The 8,145-nt window shown below is 26.7% G+C and overlaps 2 long non-coding RNA genes across 2 annotated transcripts; both read right to left on the minus strand.

Annotated features, from left to right (window-relative positions):
* Nucleotides 1-1,913: 1,913 nt before the first annotated feature.
* On the minus strand, nucleotides 1,914-2,556 carry LOC111632857. The gene is made up of 3 exons (XR_002757939.1): nucleotides 2,478-2,556; nucleotides 2,189-2,409; nucleotides 1,914-2,099 (listed from the first exon to the last, which is right to left on the minus strand). It is a non-coding gene; the product is annotated as an uncharacterized LOC111632857 (long non-coding RNA).
* Nucleotides 2,557-4,866: 2,310 nt separating this feature from the next.
* Nucleotides 4,867-5,494, minus strand: LOC111632858. The gene is made up of 3 exons (XR_002757940.1): nucleotides 5,416-5,494; nucleotides 5,127-5,347; nucleotides 4,867-5,037 (listed from the first exon to the last, which is right to left on the minus strand). It is a non-coding gene; the product is annotated as an uncharacterized LOC111632858 (long non-coding RNA).
* Nucleotides 5,495-8,145: the final 2,651 nt, after the last annotated feature.

Raw genomic sequence — 8,145 nt, forward strand, 5'->3', positions numbered from 1 at the left:
CGATAGCTATAAGGGTGCGGGAGATATGAGGCTGAAAGTGGTTGAAAGTGGCTTTCTATTTCGAATGTTTTGTTCGAATTTGTTCGAATTTAATTCGAACAATATTCGAATTAAATTCGAACATAAAATTTGAATATTGGTTCGATTATAGAACGATCGTAAACGTTCCAGAAACGTTGAAAATAGTTCGTTTGACTTGACGTGAACAGGAGACGTTCAGAAATAAAATCGGGACCAGGAAGTGTTAATATAAAGCGGCATGCAAGATTTACAGACGGTTTTTTGCGCTTTTGCGGGAAATCGAACATATTTTTATGCTCATGTAAAAATTCTCTGGAAACGTCTGGAAAGGGGAGACCTAATTCTTGCATTTTGTGAAAACGGGTAAGATTGGCTATAATGTAATTATCTTAATCTTCACTATCGTTACTTTTTGCCCACAAATAACAACCCAGCGAAGCGGGTCCTTGCAGCCAGTTAAATACTATAAATAAAAATTTATATTTTTATTCTTTCCTGGCAATTCTTTTCCGATAAGAATATCAATTTTTCGATTTTTTTTATTAATAAATAAAATCTTTAAAATCGTTCATTTTATTTATTAGAGAATAATATTTTTCACTTGAATATTTTCTACATAGGTTTTAGATGACTGATTTACAAGTAGAGAAAGCAAAAAACAAATTTAAAAAAATTTATATTCATAAATCTTAGTGAAATTTATTATACGGCTTCTTCTCCAAGTCGATAAATTAAGATTCAAAAAATTAAAATAAAACAAAATACAGACATTTCTTAAATCCCTTATTTACAAACTTCTTACTTCTTATTTTAAATTCAATTGGTGCTTAGCAAGTTTTTTATACTTTTACTGTATGATTATATGAGAAACCATTATTAACGCACTCTATAATGTCATTAAGTGACAATTATTTTAAGCTTTTCATTATAAATGAGACTTTTCCGGCTGTTAAAGTAGCAAAGAGAAAGTATTATGAAACCTCCAGGTTTTTTTTTTTTTTTTGTATTTCTCGACTTTTTAAGATCCCCTAATTCCAAAAACAAGAAAAGCCAACATAATTTTGTATATATGTGGTTATGTATATTTATGTGTGTGTTAGCCTGTATTTTGTGTTATATCTCAGGATTCTATAAACCAAATATTTTGAAATTTGACAGGAATATTTTACATATGAGGATATATTTTGCAGATAATAAATCAAGGAGTAGGTGAGAGTGAGGAGATGATATCTCGAGTGAAGTCAGACATTATGAAAATTTTACTTGTACGACTTTTAGCTTATTAAAAACAAATATTATTGTCATTTATAAGTTTATACCTCGTAAAACCTCAATTTCGAAATAAGACTTTTATCCTTTTTCTAACTTTTAGAATCTATAATTGAAAATTATCGGATTTCTTTTTTTGGTTTCTTTAACTTTCTGTTCGAGTGTCTGAAAATTTGTGTAAGTGCTTTTGCCAGCTTTTTTTATAGTTGCAATTGAAGAATGCTATCCATAAAATAGAAGAAAACCAAAATAAATTAAAAATTCAGCTTAAAAATGAAAGTACTTTCTGAATAACCTGATTATAGCATTTAAATCACTTAAAATTGTTGTAATGTATGTCTAGTGCTCAAATTTGAAGTCAAAATTAAGATTTTTGTATAAAAATTCAGTCTCATTTTCCCGAAAGCAAAATAATTCTCTGATTTATCAAGCATAAATATTATTTATTTAATAGCATTCACTATAATTGTAAAAAATATATATATATTTTAGTAACGTTCACGCAAATATTGTGTACAAAATTACAAAATGTTTTCCCTGTTAAACATTATTACCTTACAGGAAAACATGTGATAGTTGTTAATGGTTGATTAATAGAGTCTCTTAACTTTGATTATCAATCGTAAATAATAGGCTATCGTGTACATTTAACACACAATAAAACAGATAAATAAAAAAACAGTTAAAATTTTTATTGCAATTCATTTTATTTACAGCAGCTTGAAATTTAAACAGTAAAATTTAAAAATTTGAATGATAATTTGTAGATAAAGAGGTCTTGTTGAAAAATTCGTTAATACAGTTGCATCCTGAAAAATGTAAGTATAGACATTATAGTATATACTTTATATAAAACTTTAAATATTACCTCTAAATAGTTAAAACTTAATGAGCATACCTTAGAAGTAAGCGTGTAGACAATAATTACCACCAATGCTTTTTATAATATCCGTAAAAGGGATAACCAAATCCAAAATAGTTCTTATATCCGTAATAAGGATAACCGTAGTAGTGATGGCGATAATAGGGATAGCCATAATAGTAAGGCTTATAAAAATGTCCGTGATATAATCCAGCAAAAGCGATTGTAGCCAAGATGGCAAAGAAAAGTACAAAAAACTAAAAAATAAAATGAAGAAATTAGAAAAGTTTGTGTTTTTATATCATTAAAAGAGGTGAGAACTTACCAAAGTCTTCATCTCGAATCTGTGATGTACAGTACTTGTTCTAATCACGACTATTGCGAAGTCGATAGATAAGCGAGTTGCGAGTGCTTTATATATTATTACACCCCTACAAATTTCCCCTTTTTATTTATATAAGGTAAAAGAGCCAGTAAAATTCTGGAGAAATCAGCCAAGCAGAGAAAAATAATATTCATTTATTCGAGGATATTTCAAGGTCTTTTTTAGATGTCAATAATAATGACTCAATAATCAGGGATAATAGGACAAGGTTAGAAGTTTATTGAAAAAAGTAACCTTTGGGTTTCGTAGAAAGTTTATAAGGGAAGTTTTGCTTCGTTTAAAAAGGGAGATTAACAGAATAAAATAATTTTGATGCCTTTTTGATTATATTTTATCATATAACAAATCATTAGCGTAAGCCATGAAAGATGTAAACCATTTACACTTATATTAAGTAATTTAAAAACTAATATTTATAGACATTCAAATGAAATTTTAAACAGGAAATCAAGTTTACGATTTTACAGTTTCGAAAATTGTCTTTTAAATTGACTAGATGATTAAAATTAAAATGTTGTTAACTTTCCAAAACGTGTTTCGTCTTAAAATATAGCATTACAGAAAGCTATAAAATTTAATATGCTATTATTAATTTTATTATTGTATAAAATATGGCTATAGCATACAGTTTATTATTGAACTTGAAAAATGGCTATTTATAGGATACTAACAATAGAATTTTACAAAATATTTAAATAACAATATCCGACTGTTAATTTTTCTTTAGTAACATTACGTGACCAACGGTAAAATGACATTCACCACAAGTTCAATTCTGCAATTCAATATATGACATCATTAGATTACATTGCTTCAGATTGAGAAATATCTCTTTAAACGCAAGAAACAACGAACTCTCATCTTTCTAGTCATAAATATAATTTCTGTGCTATTTTTAATTAAAACAATAATTTCTGTGCTATTTTTAATTAAAACAATAATTTCCGCAATTTTTAAAAAGTTTTCAGTAATGTTTCCTGTACAATATCTTTTTAAATAATATATTCATAAGGTTTACATCTACCAAATCTCTGCCCTATATGTAGGAAAGTTTGAAATTTATGTATATTTATTTCAATTTACTCGTAATCTGTTGTAACTGAAAATAATTATTTTTAAATGTGAAAGCTTTGCCTTTGTCAAGTTAATTAAAAGTGAGAAAGATTTTGTGGAAAGTATAAATTATGTATATGTGTGGTTAACTTTCCTCTGAGAAAAATAATTATATTATCGTCCTTAAAGAGATAAAAATTAAACAATTGATTTATTAATATTATATACAAGAACGTAGATATTACAGAATTAATGTAATTTCATAAGTTCTTACAAATGTTTCATTACTTTTTTTTGAATAAACTGCTAAACCTTTACTCAACATTTGTCTGACGTTACATGTTATTGATTACATATTAAATATCTATACATACATGTGTATATAGGCCTATAGTTTATATTTTTAACAATAAACAAAGCTTCCTTTAGGCATATTTTCATTCATATACTATTATAATTTTATAGGCTTAATTATACAACTCGATACCTCCTACCTTGTGTTATGTCTTACGGAAAGAAAGTAATTCTTCTTAAAAATTCCTTACATAATTTCAAGAAATAATAAAAAATAATTATAAAATTTTTTCAGTTAATTTATGTAGTAAAATATTTTAACATTTCGTATATTTTTTAGAAAATAAAACTAGGCTATACACTTATAGAAATATTTAGATATTAAAATAATTAACAGAATTATTTATAAACTTTTTTCAATTTAAAGTTCCTATATATATGTATGTGTGCTTGTGCGTGTAACAAAAGTAAAAACTTTGTTTTTCTTATTATCTAATTAAAGCTTTGTTAATTATTTTTATAAAAACAAAAAGTATTACAAAATATTAAACAAGATATGCTGTGGCATATCAAGCGATTAAATTCCTATTATTACGTCAACAAAATAACTTCAATAGATAAATATAAGAATATTAGAAAGTTAGATATACATCAGTATCATTATATTATTTAAACTGTATTAAAACGAATATAATGATGCTGATTCGACATTATTCGAAGGAGATAAGCTTAAATAATGGTTTCTATTTTTAAAAGTACAGTACATACATTCAATACGTTTTAAACAACCTTTTAAATATTCAATTTTAATTGTAAAAAATATATATATATTTTAGTAACGTTCACGCAAATATTGTGTACAAAATTACAAAATGTTTTCCCTGTTAAACATTATTACCTTACAGGAAAACATGTGATAGTTGTTAATGGTTGATTAATAGAGTCTCTTAACTTTGATTATCAATCGTAAATAATAGGCTATCGTGTACATTTAACACACAATAAAACAGATAAATAAAAAAACAGTTAAAATTTTTATTGCAATTCATTTTATTTACAGCAGCTTGAAATTTAAACAGTAAAATTTAAAAATTTGAATGATAATTTGTAGATAAAGAGGTCTTGTTGAAAAATTCGTTAATACAGTTGCATCCTGAAAAATGTAAGTATAGACATTATAGTATATACTTTATATAAAACTTTAAATATTACCTCTAAATAGTTAAAACTTAATGAGCATACCTTAGAAGTAAGCGTGTAGACAATAATTACCACCAATGCTTTTTATAATATCCGTAAAAGGGATAACCAAATCCAAAATAGTTCTTATATCCGTAATAAGGATAACCGTAGTAGTGGTGGCGATAATAGGGATAGCCATAATAGTAAGGCTTATAAAAATGTCCGTGATATAATCCAGCAAAAGCGATTGTAGCCAAGATGGCAAAGAAAAGTACAAAAAACTAAAAAATAAAATGAAGAAATTAGAAAAGTTTGTGTTTTTATATCATTAAAAGAGGTGAGAACTTACCAAAGTCTTCATCTCGAATCTGTGATGTACAGTACTTGTTCTAATCACGACTATTGCGAAGTCGATAGATAAGCGAGTTGCGAGTGCTTTATATATTATTACACCCCTACAAATTTCCCCTTTTTATTTATATAAGGTAAAAGAGCCAGTAAAATTCTGGAGAAATCAGCCAAGCAGAGAAAAATAATATTCATTTATTCGAGGATATTTCAAGGTCTTTTTTAGATGTCAATAATAATGACTCAATAATCAGGGATAATAGGACAAGGTTAGAAGTTTATTGAAAAAAGTAACCTTTGGGTTTCGTAGAAAGTTTATAAGGGAAGTTTTGCTTCGTTTAAAAAGGGAGATTAACAGAATAAAATAATTTTGATGCCTTTTTGATTATATTTTATCATATAACAAATCATTAGCGTAAGCCATGAAAGATGTAAACCATTTACACTTATATTAAGTAATTTAAAAACTAATATTTATAGACATTCAAATGAAATTTTAAACAGGAAATCAAGTTTACGATTTTACAGTTTCGAAAATTGTCTTTTAAATTGACTAGATGATTAAAATTAAAATGTTNATATTTACATGTTGGAAATACATTGATTAAATTCTAGCAGTTCTGGAAGTTGAAAAACCTCTAGATTTTTTTTATATTATGGAAAATTTCGGTTTATACATCGCATCATGTTTGCTGCAATTACTTAAAAATATAAATAATGGCAAAATTAAATTATGAAATTGAAGTTTTAGATTACTGTATTTAGAGTTGTATTGAAGATAAAAATTATGATGAACATGTTCATACTCTAGATTGATTTAATTCTGGATTAATTTAAACTTAACAGTTTTTCTATGCTTAAAATTATAAAATGAAATACCTCTAATATATATAACTTTTAAAACATTTTTAAAATTTTGATTGATAAGATTTATAAATAAAAAATTCAATAAAAGAAATATAATTTAAAAGCTTATTTTAGTGAAAACTATTAATAAAAGTGCACACGAAATTAACTTTTCTAATAATAATTTTCCTTTTTCGTTATTTTAACTTAAATAATCAATAAAAAACATTTTTATAAACTAAAATTTTTGCCTTTACTACATATAATATTAATGTAACGTAAATGTGAAACGTAATGTAATTACATAACACTATTTCAGCTTTTTAAAGTTATTGTTAATCTAATTTTATTTATTATGCGAATTAATCTAACTTATAAAATTACTGTAGTTACATTTTATATTAGTGGTTGCAAACTACAAGAACTTAAACAGTAAAATTATATTTATTTAACAACTAATATTATTTTAATTTGTACATCTTCAAATATTTAAAATTTTCGAGCATATTTTAAATTTAATTCCACATTTTGTCAATACAGTAGAACCTCGAAAACTCGTCCCTCGATAACTTAGCACTCCGGATAACTGGTCCACACCTTGGCAGGGCGAAAAAATCCTTAGTTAATTAATTTTCATTATAGACAGCTTTATAAAAGTATAAAAGCTCTCATAAAGTATTTTTCTGAGGTCTGTCTTATCAGGTAAATTACTGTACACAGTGTATTCATTAATTTTCATTTTCATGTAGTAAAGGCTCTATGCCTTCATAAAGGACGTACTTTTCCTTTGTTTAAGGGTATTTGGGCAGTTTATTCTCTGTTATATTCTGTACAAGTAAATACTGTACAAGTACAGTACAGTATTTTCTGAGGAAATACTCGTACTTATTTTTTTTAACCCCATTCCCGATAACTCGGCATTTTCACAAACTCGGCCACCCTTCGGTCCACATTAGGTCGAGTTTTCGAGGTTCTGCTGTATTTCTGGACAGAATGATTTCAAAATAATTCTGTTATGGAAAAATAGACGACGACAATATTGAAGAATGACTTCTTCGAGATAGAATTTTGTTTTCAATAATTTATCTGAATATGGCATCAAATATTGTATTTATGTTAATATATTTAATCCAAATTCGTTACTGAACTTCTTAAAATAAGGTATTTAATAATAATAAAAACAAGTTATATTTTCTTATTTTTGTAGATTAAACATGTATAAATTATTTTTTAGCAATTTTATAGAACATTTTTCATTGTATAAAGCCTGTATTATAATGATTTTTTTTATTTTAAATTCATTATTTTAGGTTTGGGCTTCTAATTCATGTAATTCGTTTAATAGTGCAATAAGATATTCCCTTACTAAAATAGAAATGTTATTGGTCCATTGCGTAATACTTCGATTTTTAACACTGCAATATTCGGCAAAGCATTGCTAGGTTATATAACTAATGCAAAAGCTTTGTACGGAACCATAAAATATGATGCCGCGATGTGTGAGCGTGGTGCCCTCTAGTAATTGGCATGTATATAAAACAACCGAAACAATATCCTACTTTATACTATAGGCTAGTGCAGGGTGTCAGCAGACAATGGGAAAAATGCTGAAGCAGAACTTCTGATTTCTGTCGTCAGAGGTCGTACATTCTATCGAAGTTGCATGCTTTTTCTGTGGAAAAAGTGATGTAAACCTGCCATAGACGTTTTGCGTAGTGAAGCAGCTTTAACAGAGATGTATAAGCGAACCAATCATATGGCCTCTTTCATTTGAAACAAACTGCAATGATTTGTTTATCCAGCTGTATTAAGACCTTAAGACCACTTTATCAGGCAACGCGTCCAATGTTTTTGATAGATAGATATATGGCAGTAAAATAACTGC

Source organism: Centruroides sculpturatus, unplaced genomic scaffold (assembly GCF_000671375.1).
Source record: "Centruroides sculpturatus isolate CEXI.00-Female unplaced genomic scaffold, Cexi_2.0 scaffold41, whole genome shotgun sequence".
Classification (NCBI taxonomy): Eukaryota; Metazoa; Arthropoda; class Arachnida; order Scorpiones; family Buthidae; genus Centruroides; species Centruroides sculpturatus.